Here is a 14,379-nt window from a genome sequence, read left to right on the forward strand (position 1 = left end):
GGGGTCCCCTGTAAATCATTCAGGTGGAGCTAAAGAAACTGCCCCAGGAAGTATTATTTGTACTGGATTGGTGGAAGAAGTTGGTACAGGTGCTGGCGGAATGTTACCAGGCAATGGCGTCTGTCCTGCCTGTGATTGGAGCAATTGTCTACTTATTTTGTTGGTACGATCCTTAGTAACAATCAAATCCCTCCTAAGAGTGTTGGTTTCTTGCCTGGCTGAATATACCTCAGCGTGTAATTGTCCCAACAACTGAACTAACTGGTCAGTTTCTGAAGTCTCTTGACGCCCAGGTGGATAATATTATTGAGGCTTTGCGTTCTGTTACGCTCACCTGGTATCCACGGGGACGCACCCAGCCCTGGTTGGATCATTTGCACTCTTGAACCCTCTCCCGGTCCCTGGGTAAGGCCTCTGGTTAAAGATGGGTCTGCAATATAGGAGAGCTGGATTCAATACCAGATATTCTTTATGTTTTCCCACCTCCCTCAACTCCTTCCTCTCCCTTGGGCCTTTTCCTCGCCTTAATATTGTAAAAGGTGGATTCTCCGTCCTGCTCCTCGTGAGAGGGGCGCGTAGATGTGGGGGGAGAGCAGCAACCAAGTTACTTCACTGGTGCAAGCCCCCCTGTGGGAATCCAGGCCTGTTGCGACTCCATAGGTTTGCTGCTTTACAGTCTGTATATGCAATTCTTATGTTCCTCTTAGTTAGAATAATAATGTCTTGCTTCTTTCCTTTTCAGGTATGGAAAGGTATTTTGGTGTTGTCATGCAGTTTGAAGATGAGCATGGGCCGGTAGGCGAAAGCACGGTGTGCGCGATGCTGTCCGGTGAGTAATGCGCGATGCGCGGTGCTGTTTCGCCTTTTATATTGCTAATCTGTGTCTTTTCTCTCCTTGCAGGTTGCGATGTTCCTCGCCGAGCGTCGTAATGTTCCAGCAATGATACTGACCAGGAGATGACTACCCAGGTAAGAATTGTGTGGCTTTCTTCAGTGAGGAAACGTGAGTAAACGCTTACTAAGGCTGTCTTTCTTTCTCCTCTTTCCAGGTTATGGTATTCCAGGATGCATGCGGTGCCGGATGATGGAGTTCGTACCTTCAGGTGAGTGGAACTGAAGTCAGCGATGGATTGAAGAGAGGATACTGTTCCAGGTAAGTTTCGTAGTGTTCTTTCTCTCTCTGCAGGTCCTTGGTTTCAGGTAAGCTGGCATCAAAGAACTGGACACAGTGAGCGTTACGCTGCCCACAGCAGAATAACGCAAAGCATGTTCTGCTGTTTGGTTGCGGTTTAAATAGTCTCAGGTAAAATAGTCCAGGTAAAATAGTCCCAGGCCTGCCACACCCAAAGTAGTCCAGGTAAAGTAGTCCCAGGCCTACCACACCCAAAAGACTAGACAGCATAGCTCAGTTCCTTGTAACTGAGCTATGTGTGTGCCTCCATGTTGGCTGAACCCCCCAAGTTAAATAGTCCCAAATAAATAGTCACATTCTAATGTTGGTCTTCATGATGGTTATGAGCCTGGCGCCAAAGGTGCCAGGACTGACTCCAAGAGAGTCTTGGATGAGGTGTTAAGGCCTTTGACCTGGCCCTAACTGGAAGGCTGACTTGCCAGTGTGGGCCAGGGGCAATGGTCATGACACCCACACTCTCATTTGATACATTAATTTAACCACCATCCCCTTTTGACATAAATTTGCATTATCTCATATTTACAGCACACTCCTTTTCAGATCTTTCCGTAGCAGGATGTGACATCGCATGGTTACATATTCTAGCCTAAGGGCTGCTGTGCGCTATACAAATGTAATAAATAAATACATTCACACGCAACAATCCTAATTTATTACAGGTTTCTTGTGGTTGGTGATCTCTAACCCCATTCATGATGCAAATGATTTTTACCAAGGATACTTCAACAATATGTGGGAGAGAAACAAGCTAGTTCGCTTTGAACTGTCTATTAGCAGCTTATCCGCCGAGACTTTCTGGCATCCTCATTTCACACTAACCTCTAACAACTACCAATTCAGCACTCATGTCCGCTGGCCACATCCTGGTCATTCTTGAGAACCTGATCAAAATCCATAAACCATTTGTCCATTCTGCCCTTAAGCACCCCTTGCACTGGCTTTATTAACTGGCCCCAAACTGAACCCGCCAGGTGGCCAGACTTCCCTAGACACTGAATAACAACTCCCATGTACTTAAAAAGATGTCCCAAGTCATAAAACCCTTGCCTGGCCGCAACTGGCTATTTGATGTTATTGCAGCTGCCTGAATGCAGTTTGCTGCCCTCCCCCAGCCTTCCAGGTCACCCAGAGTTTATCTTGCCACCCCAGGTCTCTGCGGCCTACACAAACCCCCAACTATGAGGGACCCTGTGTTATACAGATTCATTTATTCGCCATGTACCCTTTTTTCCCCAACTATTCCAGACACAGTTCCCCGAAGACCTGCATGTATGTATGTCTGTGCATGCACGTTCAAGACTATCGCGTCCCCTCACAGTATCTTCTCCATCTGCAAATCTCCTTTCTCACAAATGCCACCATGGAGGTCCTTGCTTCCCATCTTTAAGCGCTTTGTGGCTACACCACAACTACATTATGTTAATATGGTATCAGAAGACTTGTCATTATGTTGCTATATGTGTGCAAATCTAAAATGTATCAACTAAACACAAAGTAACACTAATAGTAACACTTATCCCATTGTCATTAACTACATTGGATACATGCTAAATCGCAACATCGCGCCATCATCACCCCAGTCACCAATATGGCGTGCGCAACAGAACCCTTCTGTTCCATTGGGACCATTAACCACCACCCCAACAGTCAGAACCTGGAAAAGCAACCCTTCCAGTGTCCAGGGCAGAAACCTCTCTGCCTACATTCCTGGAAGCGGTAAATCATCATGGCACACTTGCCTGCTCCTCCTTCCCTCACACACCACTCTTTTTGGCTTTCAATAACACTCTAATTCAAAAAATGACTTGCAAAGTACACAAATTATACTAAAGTACTCAGGCACATCTATAAATACTTAAATATGTTATGCAAAAAGAGCATGGCTGGAACATTATTTCCCCCATCTTGAACGGGGGATTACGAACACCACAATGCAATTCAGTGGAAGGCAAAACAAAAATAGCCTGTAGGGTTTGTAAATGTACTTTCAAGACTCAAACAACCAATGGGCCTCATTACGAGTTTGGTGGTAATTCAGCAGTAAATCTGCCAAATTACCACCAAACTCGAGTACCGTTCTGCCACTTGGATTTACATGGATTTACAATGGGATAACAAGTGGTCGGAGGCTGGTGTTAATTCCCATTTTCGGAGTCAATGGAACTCCATGGGGATTTGGGTGGAATTACCGCCGGCGGCAATTCCGCCAGTGGTGATTCCACCAGTCGTAAGTCTGACGATTTTGCGGATTTTTGGCAGTAAAATGGAGAATTTACCAGCAGCTTGTTTCTGGCGGTAAATCCTTACCAAACCCTGTAGTACGGCAGTGCGGTAATGCAGTGGTAATGGAATTACTGCGGGATTACTGTCGTTTTAATCCACACTGCTGTATTTATAATGAGGTCCAAGGTGCTAAATGGTAAGCTGCTTGTTTTTTTCTTCTTTGACAAAGACATACTTCATATGTGAGGAAAAAGTGACTGTTCTCCAAAAACCTTTTGGTGTCCCAAATAAGAATACATTAAAATAAAGGCGGTATTTTAAAATGTTATGTGTGACATATTTTAAATCTCCAGAAAGGAAGTATAAATGTGGCCAGCTAACTGGTGCTTTGTGTATTCATGCGTTCAGAATAAAAATAAAAGTGCACCTTTTGCAGTTCTTAACACTGAAACGTTAAGAATGGCTAGGCTTGAGTAAAACAATGCTTACTTGAATGTGCCATCACTTATAAATACCGCCCCTCACATTAAATTCTCTGTCAAAACAAAGTGAGTAATAAACAGTGAAGTATTCGTGCAGCCCCAAGGCTATGCAGATACTGCTGGGCCGCTGAAGTGGTGTGGGGAGGGGCTGGGTCTCCAAAGCGTCATGGGGAAGAGGGGTTGGGGGGGTTACAGTGTGGCCTTTGGAGAGGCAGTGCAAAAAGCCCCAGCAGCGCAGCCCCTCAAGAATACAATCAGTCTGAATGTCTTGGCATACGTGGCAATTAAATGTCAATCAATGTAAAAGCAATTGACAAGAAAGAGAAACCTCTTACTCGAATATTGCCTTATGAACTAAAGTACACAAAACAGATGAAAAGGAACACCCCTCACACTTCCATTTCCTCCCTGCAAAACTGGATTTTTTAAAGACCACTTGTGCGAGGAATGCCCCAATCTTTCCACCCTGTGCATGGTGCTTCGATGGTGCCCCCAAAGGACTCAAGGTGGCAATGAAAGATATGAAAAGACTCCTAATAGTGTGAAGCACCATAGATACCTTCCCTTTGTAGCATTCCGCGCCACACTGTGCACCCAACTGCAGCCCTCTTTTCAGGGATTTCACCCAATCTTGAAGCACAATTGGAATACGCTGGAATAGGAGCAAGCGTGTCCGCGTGCACAACTCCCCCTGCAGCGGGGCTTGTCAGCGGAACAGGTGAAGGAGCAGGTTACTTGGACTTTAGGGAGCCCTAGCAGAGCTTGGCTGAACACCACTTTTTGGAGACTCACAGGACTCCGGCCGGCTAGCCCCAGACAACTTAAAGCCCTGTAGGAATGCAAAAAGCAACACACCCAATGCAAACCAGTTCAAGAGATGAATAACTTAATACAAATTTAATAATTAGTATCAACGGTATATTATTAAAGGCAAGCAATAATATTCAAATCAAAGTGAATACAAGGGCAGTTGTTTGCCAGGGCTTTAGGTTAATAGTCTTCGAATGGGTTATTCTGAGAGTCCAATAAAGTTTGTTTCAGTACAAAACGGTCTTTAAAATATTTCACAGGTTGATTTTAATGAGCTTAGCAAATCCCACTGAGTGGTCCCTGGGCTTCCATGCCATCAGCCGCTCTATGCAGAAAATGCACTAAGACTACGGTTGTGCACACCCAGTGGTGATCAGTGATCCAGCGCCTAGATGCCTCCGGGTTAGGTATGCTATACAAATGACAAAATAAATAAATAAAACAATCAGTAATGGCAGATGACATCAGGGCCGGCCTTAGAAGCTGCGGCGCCCTGGGCAGCAAATCAAAAATGTCACAGCCTTCCCCACCCCCCACGTTCCCCCAGTCATGTAACAGGGGGTGGGGGAAGCAACGCATGCTCTCGGCACCTCCTGCTTAACCTGCAAAGGAGCCCTTTCGGAAGTGTTCCTGGACTGCCCAGTGAACTGGCCAGCTTGTATGGGACCTTTGCTCTGGAATCGCCGCCATCTTGAGTCTTGACTTGAGACTTTGAGAAACATAAGCTCTCGGTAGAAGGCACCCTTCCGCCAACTTTTGTACACCTAGCATGCCTAGGTCTGGAACTAGGAGAGTCTGCCCGAGCCTACACGGTACCCATGTTGCCCTGCTGTGCCGACGAGCTAGTGGGTGCCTTGCTGCTGTGCCCTTTTGTGCCCTAAGTCGACCTGCAGTGGAACTGACCCGATCCCTTCCCCAGGAATGGAGAAACGTCCCTTGTACTGCCAGGGACTGAAGTCCCAGAACGCAACCCCTACAAGCCAGAGGAACGCGCAATTGCTGGACGTGAACATGTGCGCAAACTGGACTAGACTGGTTTGGTCCGGATTGCGTTGAGGGTTGGTGAGTACTTACAACACTTACTGGTGGCCCATAGGCGCATCCACACACTTTTTCGCATGAGTGACCCCCAGGGGCCACTCACCTTAGTTAGGGTACCCGAGCTACCATCCTATTCTCGATTCCTGGAAATCACTATGCCCTCTTGTGGAGACCCTCCTCGAATAGTGGAACTCTATTATTCATCGCCTCACACCCCTTCTTGAGACACTGTGATGCTTGAGCTAAAACATGGCGCTGATGCGCAGTGCATTCTGGGGGCACTCAGAGCCATAATGGATATTTATTCCATTGCCTCAGTGAAAAGCTGCACTTGCTTTGCTAATAAACATGTCTTCAACGTTATTCGTTGCTGAGCCTGGTATGCAGGCCTCAGCCAAGGACACAGCGCTGGAAAAGCGAGAATCCACAGGTGCCGGCTGGTACCAGATATAATAAAAGGTTTTGTTATGTCTTGCTATACTTGCACCAAGGTCTCAGGATGAGTTATGGAATTGTTTTCCGTGGTGCTTTAGAAGAGGGAAGCTTTGCTCCTTGGGGTTACTGTCGGTTGGCCCGGCCGACAACCAACGGTCACTCATCAATGCATAGCGCTAATGCCAGAAGGTTTGAAAAAATGCCACCCCTTTTTGTGGAGGGCATATATGCGGAGCTCTGGTAAGGTCAGGTGGAAAAAACACAAAGACCTCAGTCAGAGGGGGGACGCCTTGTTCCGACCTTCCTGTGAGCTGTTGTGCTCTCAGCCTGGGTGTTACTGGCATCTCCCAGCCGCTTCTGGAGAGATGAGGGATTCAGTTACGCCCATGGTGATGTATTCTCTTTAATTCACTATCTTTTCTGTGATTTATTTCTGTGTTATCACTTGTTGCTTATGTATGCTTAACTATGAGTAAATAGCCATATAAGTGCTCATTATTTTGCTAACTGCGTGTCTGGTTGTGAGTTACTGTTCCGTCTACCTGGGTTCAAATTATTTGCTCTGCTCTGCAAATGTACTGGTGATAAATAACTGTCTGTGCACTCTTGGCGAGCAATACATTTTTGGCGACGAGGATGGGATATTTGTGATGAATTGCTCCAAATATTAAAGAATCTGTTTGAACGCAGATAGGCTTTGCTTACATTGCAAGCGAAAGTTTGTTTTCATTTGGCAGTGAGTGTTGGACTGTGTTAATCTGTTTTTTGTTTTTGTTTTTTTGTGTATGTGTGCTTGCGCGAGTGATTGCAGAGTGGAAAGAAGAAAAAAAAGAGGTTTTGCAAATTGCTCTAATGATGAATAGTTTGTTCAGGAAAAAGGGTGTTCCCGCTGCCGGTGAATGTCCCGAGGTTATGATTCCAGGGTGGGCTAAAAGCCCATATGATAAATTAGCCCAGGTGTGGGCGTGTTGAGCTGGGCTGAGTGAAACATGGGACAGTAGTTTGGGAGAAGCTGCTTCGTCAGAAGTAATGTTTTGTTTACAACAGACTTCAGTAGAGAGGGGAAAAGAATGCACCGCATTGGGGAGGTGGGGGTGGGTCCTCCTGCATGCCTATAGGACAATACATTAAAAAAAGTAGAAATGCAAGAGCATATTTTGTAATTAGAAAAAGAGTTAGCTGCCAAGCAGCAGATAGCATTGATGCAGGAAATTCAGATGAAACTTTTTAAAGTCAAGGCTGATAAATATCAGGCTGTGGCAGAGTGGGCCGCAGTTAGGGTGGCCCGGTACAAGTATAAAAAGAGGCAAGGGGGGGTCAACCAAAGGAAAGTGGCAACTGCAATCGCTACCACAGGTGTGGATTGCGACCCTAATAAATGGGATGGAGACATTTTTGACTCAACAAGCCCAGAGAGTAGCTCGGCAAATGAGTCAGATTCCAATGCGGAACTGAAGCAAAAGACAGTGGCTGTGAAGCCGGTTAGGAGACGGCGTGCCGGACCCCACCCACAGAATCCTGCAGGTGGGGTTGTGCATTTAACCACGCTGGAAGATTACACCTAGCAGGAGGTTGGGGAAATCATTACTCGTTTGAGGCAAAAGTCAGGGGAACCTTTACTGACATGGATGGTAAGATTGCTAGATGGGGGTGCCGCTGGGTTGTTGGTAGGTTCTACAGACTCACTGCGCTTTTTGCCTTTGTCAACTGACACCAATGTACAGGAGGTCTTAAGGGCAGGGCCACCCCCTGATGAAAATGGGAAAGGTTCACAGGTGTCTTTGTTGCACCTAGCTGCCAAGGAATGTAATCGTAAGTATCCTATTACCACAGATTGGCCTAGTGGGTAAAAGAAGTGTTACACTTTGAAAGAGGCGATTCAAAAGGTCAGAGAGCATGCTAGGAAGGAGGCAATTCATGTAGATGCACCAGGACACATGGGGGCCGTGCCGCTCTCAGTTTCAACCAGGAATATGGTGATCAGAACTGCACTGCCCGCATATAAAAGTGTCATTATGACTTTGCTCGTAGGTATGACGGGCAAGCCCACTGATGAAGTAGTGGATGCCATCTGGCAATTGGCAGACTTAGGGGAGGGGGACAAGAGTGATGACAAGCCGCGAGAGAGAGAGGGGCGCAGTGAGAGAAGAACTGAAGGCAGGAGGCAAGATAGTAGAGACTCCCCGAGTGTCCAGAAAGGACATGTTTTTGGCTTTGTTAAAAGATGGTGTGCCACGAGAAGAAATTGATGGCATTGAGACCAGGGTAATGTATGAACTGTACAAAAAGAGAGGGCTTGCAGCCAAAGAGCGCTATAAACAGGTTAAGAAACAGGTGGTAACTAAGCCACAGAGGGACACCTCACCTTCCGCCCCTCCTGAGGAAGAACAGGAAGAAGGGTCTATGGGGACACCTTCCCCGTACCAGCCAACATATGCTGATTTGAGGAAGGTGGTGAGTGCAATGTTAGAGGCAGAGTCAGGTTACATTCAGTCAAAATTTGACTAGGGTTACGGCCAAGCTCCGGCAGCGTCCGCTCGCATAAAAGTTGATAGGCGGCCCCATGTTAATGTTAAGATTTTTTGGGGGCCGGGAAATACACAAGGGGTGCAAGCATTAATAGACACCGGGGCGGAGGCCTCTCTGATTCATGGAAATCCAACACGATTCAAAGGCAGACACTTTACCATTACCGGGCTAGGGGGGAAGGAGACCCCCGCAGTACAAACAGAAGTGGATATGAAAATAGGCAACTTGACTAGGCAGAAATACCAAGTATTGATTGTCCCGATACCCGAGTACATAATTGGCTTTGACATTCTAGAAGGATTGACTTTGGGACTTGGGAGGTAAAATGTATCAAATTGGGGTGAGTGCATTGGCCTGCACACCTATTACCGTAGGCAAATTGAAGATCCCGCCAGTGCAGGTGCCTGTGGTGACCAAGCGGGTAGCGATAAAGCAATACCGCATTCCCGGGGGGCACAAGGAAATTTCAGACACCATCAGTACGTAGAGGCAGGTGTGTTATGCCCTATTACTACCGCGTGGAACAACCCACTCTGGCCTGTCAAAAAAGGGGACGGGTCTTGGAGGATGACCTAGGTTACCACGAGTTAAATAAACACACCCCTCCTTTGGTGCCCGCAGTCCCAGATGTCATTACCCTGATTGAGAATTTCCAAGGGTTTGAGGGGACCTGGTATGCAGTGGTAGATTTAGCCAATGCATTTTTCTCTGTGCCAATTGCTGTAGAGTGTCAAGAGCAGTTTGCATTTTCTTGGAGCGGGCATCAGTACACCTTCACAAGGTTACCTATGGGGTACATACATAGCCCGGCTGGTGGCAGAGCACTTAGACAAGATACCGTGTAAACCTGACATACAAATCTCTCACTACATTGATGATATTTTGATTCAGGGTAAGGATGAGCGAAGTGTGCAAAACCAGTTAGAAGTCATTATGGAAGGATTGAAGAAGGAAGGGTAGGAGATTAACCCAAACAAAATTCAAGGGCCAGCCAAGACAGTGATATTCATGGGGATTCAGTGGCATAATGGGCATCGAGAGATGGTGCCAAAGGCCTGACAGAAAATTCTTGAGTTCACCAATACAAGGAACAAATAGCAAGCTCAGCAGTTCATAGGGCTGTTTGGGTTTTGGAGACAGCACAATCCCCATTTAGGGCAGATACTGGCTCCCCTCTACAAAGTGACACGAAAGAAATATGAGTTTCAGTGGGGGGAGGAACAGCAAAAAGCATTTGATTTAGCGAAAGATTGATTTATGGCCATTGAAGGAAGGCGAAGTGGAATTGAATGTGTCTGTGCAAGACAATTACGCTAACTGGAGTGTGTGGCAGAAACAGGACAGGAAACGTGTGCCATTGGGGTTCTGGAGTCGTAAATTGCCCGATGCTGGTAACTCATACACTCCGTTTGAGAAGCAGTTGCTAGCATGTTACTTGGGCCCTGGTCGATACTGAGCAAATGACAGTGGGACATGATGTTTTGATGAGGCCCGAAATACCGATTATGCAATGGGTGCTCAGCTCTCCTAAACCACACAGAATAGGACACGCTCAAGAAGCCAGCATAATCAAATGGAAATGGTACATTCAAGACAGAGCTAAGTCAGGGAAGGGTGGGGTTGCAAAATTACATGAGCAAGTAGCCAACATACCACCCTCAGATTAAATACCACCGGAAGTGTCTTAGAAACGCGAATCTCCCGTGAAATGGGGAGTACCCTATGGCGATCTGACCGTAGAGCAGACAGAGCATGCCTGGTTTACAGATGGCTCGGCCCGATATGTGGTAACTGAGCAATACTGGAAAGCGGTGTCATACAATCCCAAGACTAAAAAGATTTTAATAACGTCAGGGAAAGGGAAGAGCAGTCAGTTTGCAGAACTTTATGCAGTTTACCAAGCATTGAAACAAGAGATCCCTGGTCGATGTCATTTGTACACAGATTCATGGTCAGTGGGGAATGGGTTGGCGGTGTGGCTGCCAACCTTTCAAAAGAATGGGTGGATGATTCATTCAAAAGAGTTATGGGGAAAAGATCTGTGGCACGACATTGCGGAAATGTTATCACAAAGTGAAGTCACTGTGTATCATGTGGATGCGCATTGTGCTACAGATTCATTAGAACGTTGGTTTAATTCTGTTGCAGATGAACACACCAAGATTTCATCTGTGGATGCGGAGGCTCAGGAAGAAGATTTGGGGGGTTTGGCCAAGTGGGATCACCAGAAATGTGGGCACCTTGGAGAAAAGGCTACTACCAGGTGGGCAAAAGCTTGAGGAATCAGTATTCCTTTAGAGGTAGTGAAAACAATCATTTTGCAATGTCCAGTGTGCCAACACCAACAGCATAGGCCTATGCCTCAGATTGTCCAGGGTACGTTGCAAAGAGGAAAATTACCAGGTCAAATTTGGCAGATTGATTACATCGGTCCCCTGCCAATCAATAAAGGCTGTCAGTATGCATGCACCATTGTGCATAGATACTCTGGATATTTGATGGTTTTGCTGTGTAAACGTGCCACACAACTGAACACCATTAAGTTGTTGGATCAGATCACGTTGCATTACAGGGTGCCTTTGCAGATTCAAAGTGACAATGGGTCACACTTCAAAGCCAAATTAATTCAGGAATATTGTCAGGAAAAGAGTATTGTGTGGCTCTACCATGTGCCCTATCACCCCGCAGCTTCTGGATTAATTGAAAGGATCAATGGTTTGTTGAAAGAACAGCTGCGCAAATCTGGAGATGGCAGTTTAGCAGGCTGGCGTGATTGTTGTGTGATGCGGTGCAAGTGCTAAACAATAGGCCTGTGAATAATCATGAAACTCCATTATTATGACTAATGACTCCTGCTTTACAGATTCAACCCAACTCAGCTAGAGAGACCCTATTGTACTGGGAGATTACCCCAGGTTCTTTAGCTCCTTATCGGGCGACTCCAGAGTCAACAGGGGTAGACTTGCATTTTTATGAAGAAATCAGATTAGACCCGAGAGGGATTGTTGTGGTTGAAACAGGGTTTGGGGTGAAAATTCCTCCAGAGCATATGGGATGGATTGCCCCATGATCTGGCCTGCATTTGAAGGCAGTTCAAGTGCTGGGAAGGGTCACTGACGCCGATTACCAAGGCGAGATCAAAGTCATCTTGATGAATAGTGGGGACCAAGTGTTACCGATCCATAAAGGCGATCGGGTGCCCCAGTTGATTATTGTTCCTGTTAAGTTATACATGATTGAAAAGGGGGAGCCTCCCACAATGTTAACTACCTGTGGGGATCGTGGTTTTGGCTCTTCAGACCGTATGGTACCGGGTGCGAAGGTGTGGGTTGAAAGACCAAGTGGCCCACCAGTGCCTGCAGATGTTATTGCATCAGGCAAAGACCAGGTAGTTTTAGTAATGGAACCCGGTAAAGAAAAATGGCAGTATGTGCCCGCAGACAAATGTTACCTAAGAGAGTGATTTTCAACACTGATATCTCTTTTCTGGGTTTGCCTTGTAGATCCTGTGTCTGGCTGGTGTCATTGTGGGACTAAATGGACTCCGTTTGGGAGAGTCAAACGGCATACTGCTTCCCATGAAAAGTGTCACATCTGTGTTAGCGATCCATGGGAAACTGGTGATGATGAGCAATGATGTGCAAAAGCAGCCCTATGCCGATGCCGAAAAGCCAGCCAGACCGAAGAAATTGATTTGTGGAATGCGAAAAACACGTCAGATGCAAGCGCAAACAACGTTGATGCCAGCTATGCAGGAGATATCGTTAGGACAGTGAAGATATTCCCCGATGATTGCCCAAACGGAGAATATGTGGACATATTTGGCACAGCAAGTACTCAACATTACGCACTTTTGCCTTACTGACATGCAACGTGCGGAAGCTTTGCTGACTACCTCTTTAGTAGCGGTGCCGACGCCGGCTCCAATCTTGAGGCATATTTTCGGTGTCATGCACAATGGTTCTGCAGTTCAAGATTCTGATATCAGACAATCCTTTTCAGTCTATGAGTACTGCAAGTTTTGCCAGGAAATAGATTGCAAGTGGAGAAACTTGACACGTAGGATAACATACAATATAACTAAAGGCGATGTGTGTTACTTTATGACCTGCAATGTAATAGAAATTGGCAAATGCCAACAGCTGAATTTAACCAAACAGAAAAATCAAACTGCGTTTGAGAACCGGTTGTGTTCACGAGTTCCAAGCACATGTACTAGTGTGAATAATACTATGTCTTGCAATCATACAGTGATAGCTGCCAGTCATCTAAATCATGTGAAACTTCCAACAGGATGGCTCTTCTCATGTGGCAACATCACATACACTTACATTCCAGCTAACATTTCCGGAGGTCGATGTGCCTTAACTCGATTAGGGCTAATGATGTTCCCTTTACACCCAGCAATGTCTCGAAGCAAAAGGCCAACTTTTGAATCCGTGGGTTTATCCCCAGATTGTGATTCACATGTGCATTTGTTATCAGAAGCTGAGGTTCTAGGATTAGCCCTTTCATTAGTGGGAGTTTGGGGTTTAGCCGCTGGGGGTTACAAATTTAATTAAACTAGCATGTTTAGTGGTAAAAGGACTTAATCATACTTCTCAAGCATTAGAAGAGTTGATCTTTGATAGCAAAGTTATTAGAAAAGCAACTTTGCAAAACAGGGCTGTCGTTAATTATCTCTTGCTGAAACATAATTTGGGCTGTAACGCAGTTGAAGGTATGTGTTGTTTCAACCTAAGTGACCATTCACGATCCACTGAAAGTCATATCCGAGGTTTGAGGGACTTAATTTCCTAAGAGCATACTGGGAATTGGTGGGATTGGTTATTTTCATGGATTCCGGACATTGGGGGTACACTACGTTACACCTTTGCTTGCATTTGTATTATTTTGGTTATCATAATAACTGGTTGTTGTTGTATTCAATGTATTCCCAACTTAGTTATGATGTTTTGTCAGTTTCAGAGACTGGCTCCTCTACCACTGGGCTATGGAAAGTAAATATCCAAGGGTGGATTGTGATGCTTGAGCTAAAACATGGCGCTGATGCGCAGTGCATTCTGGGGCACTCAGAGCCATAATGGATATTTTTTCCATTGCCTCTGTGAAATGCTGCACTTGCTTTGCTAAAAAACATGTCTTCAATGTTATTCGTTGCCGAGCATGGTATGCAGGCCTCAGCCAAGGACACAGCGCTGGGAAAGCGATAATCCACAGTTGCCGGCTGGTACCAGATATAAAAAAAGGTTTTATGTCTTGCTATACTTGCGCCAAGGTCTCAGGATGAGTTATGGAATTGTTTTCTGTGGTGCTTTAGAAGAGGGAAGCTTTGCTCCTTGGGGTTACTGGGGTTACTGTCGGTTGGCCCGGCCGGCAACCAACGGTCACTCATCAATGCGCAAGCGCTAATGCCAGAAGGTTCGAGAAATTGCCACCCCTTTTTTGAGGAGGGCATATATGCGGAGCTCTGGAAGGTCAGGTGGAGAAATGACCCGATACTCACTCTGAGCCAAGCGAACGAGAGACCGAAAGCAAAAACGAGGACGCTGAGACGAAACTCTGCCTCAATACTCTGGGTAAACCAAGAATTATACCCGAATTGTTTTATTGGTGGATTTTGTTGTGTGAGGAGAGAGCTACTACACCTGCACGAACGTTCATTTG

This window comes from Ambystoma mexicanum, chromosome 11, assembly GCF_040938575.1.
Source record: "Ambystoma mexicanum isolate Mex_15411 chromosome 11, UKY_AmexF1_1, whole genome shotgun sequence".
Taxonomy (NCBI): domain Eukaryota; kingdom Metazoa; phylum Chordata; class Amphibia; order Caudata; family Ambystomatidae; genus Ambystoma; species Ambystoma mexicanum.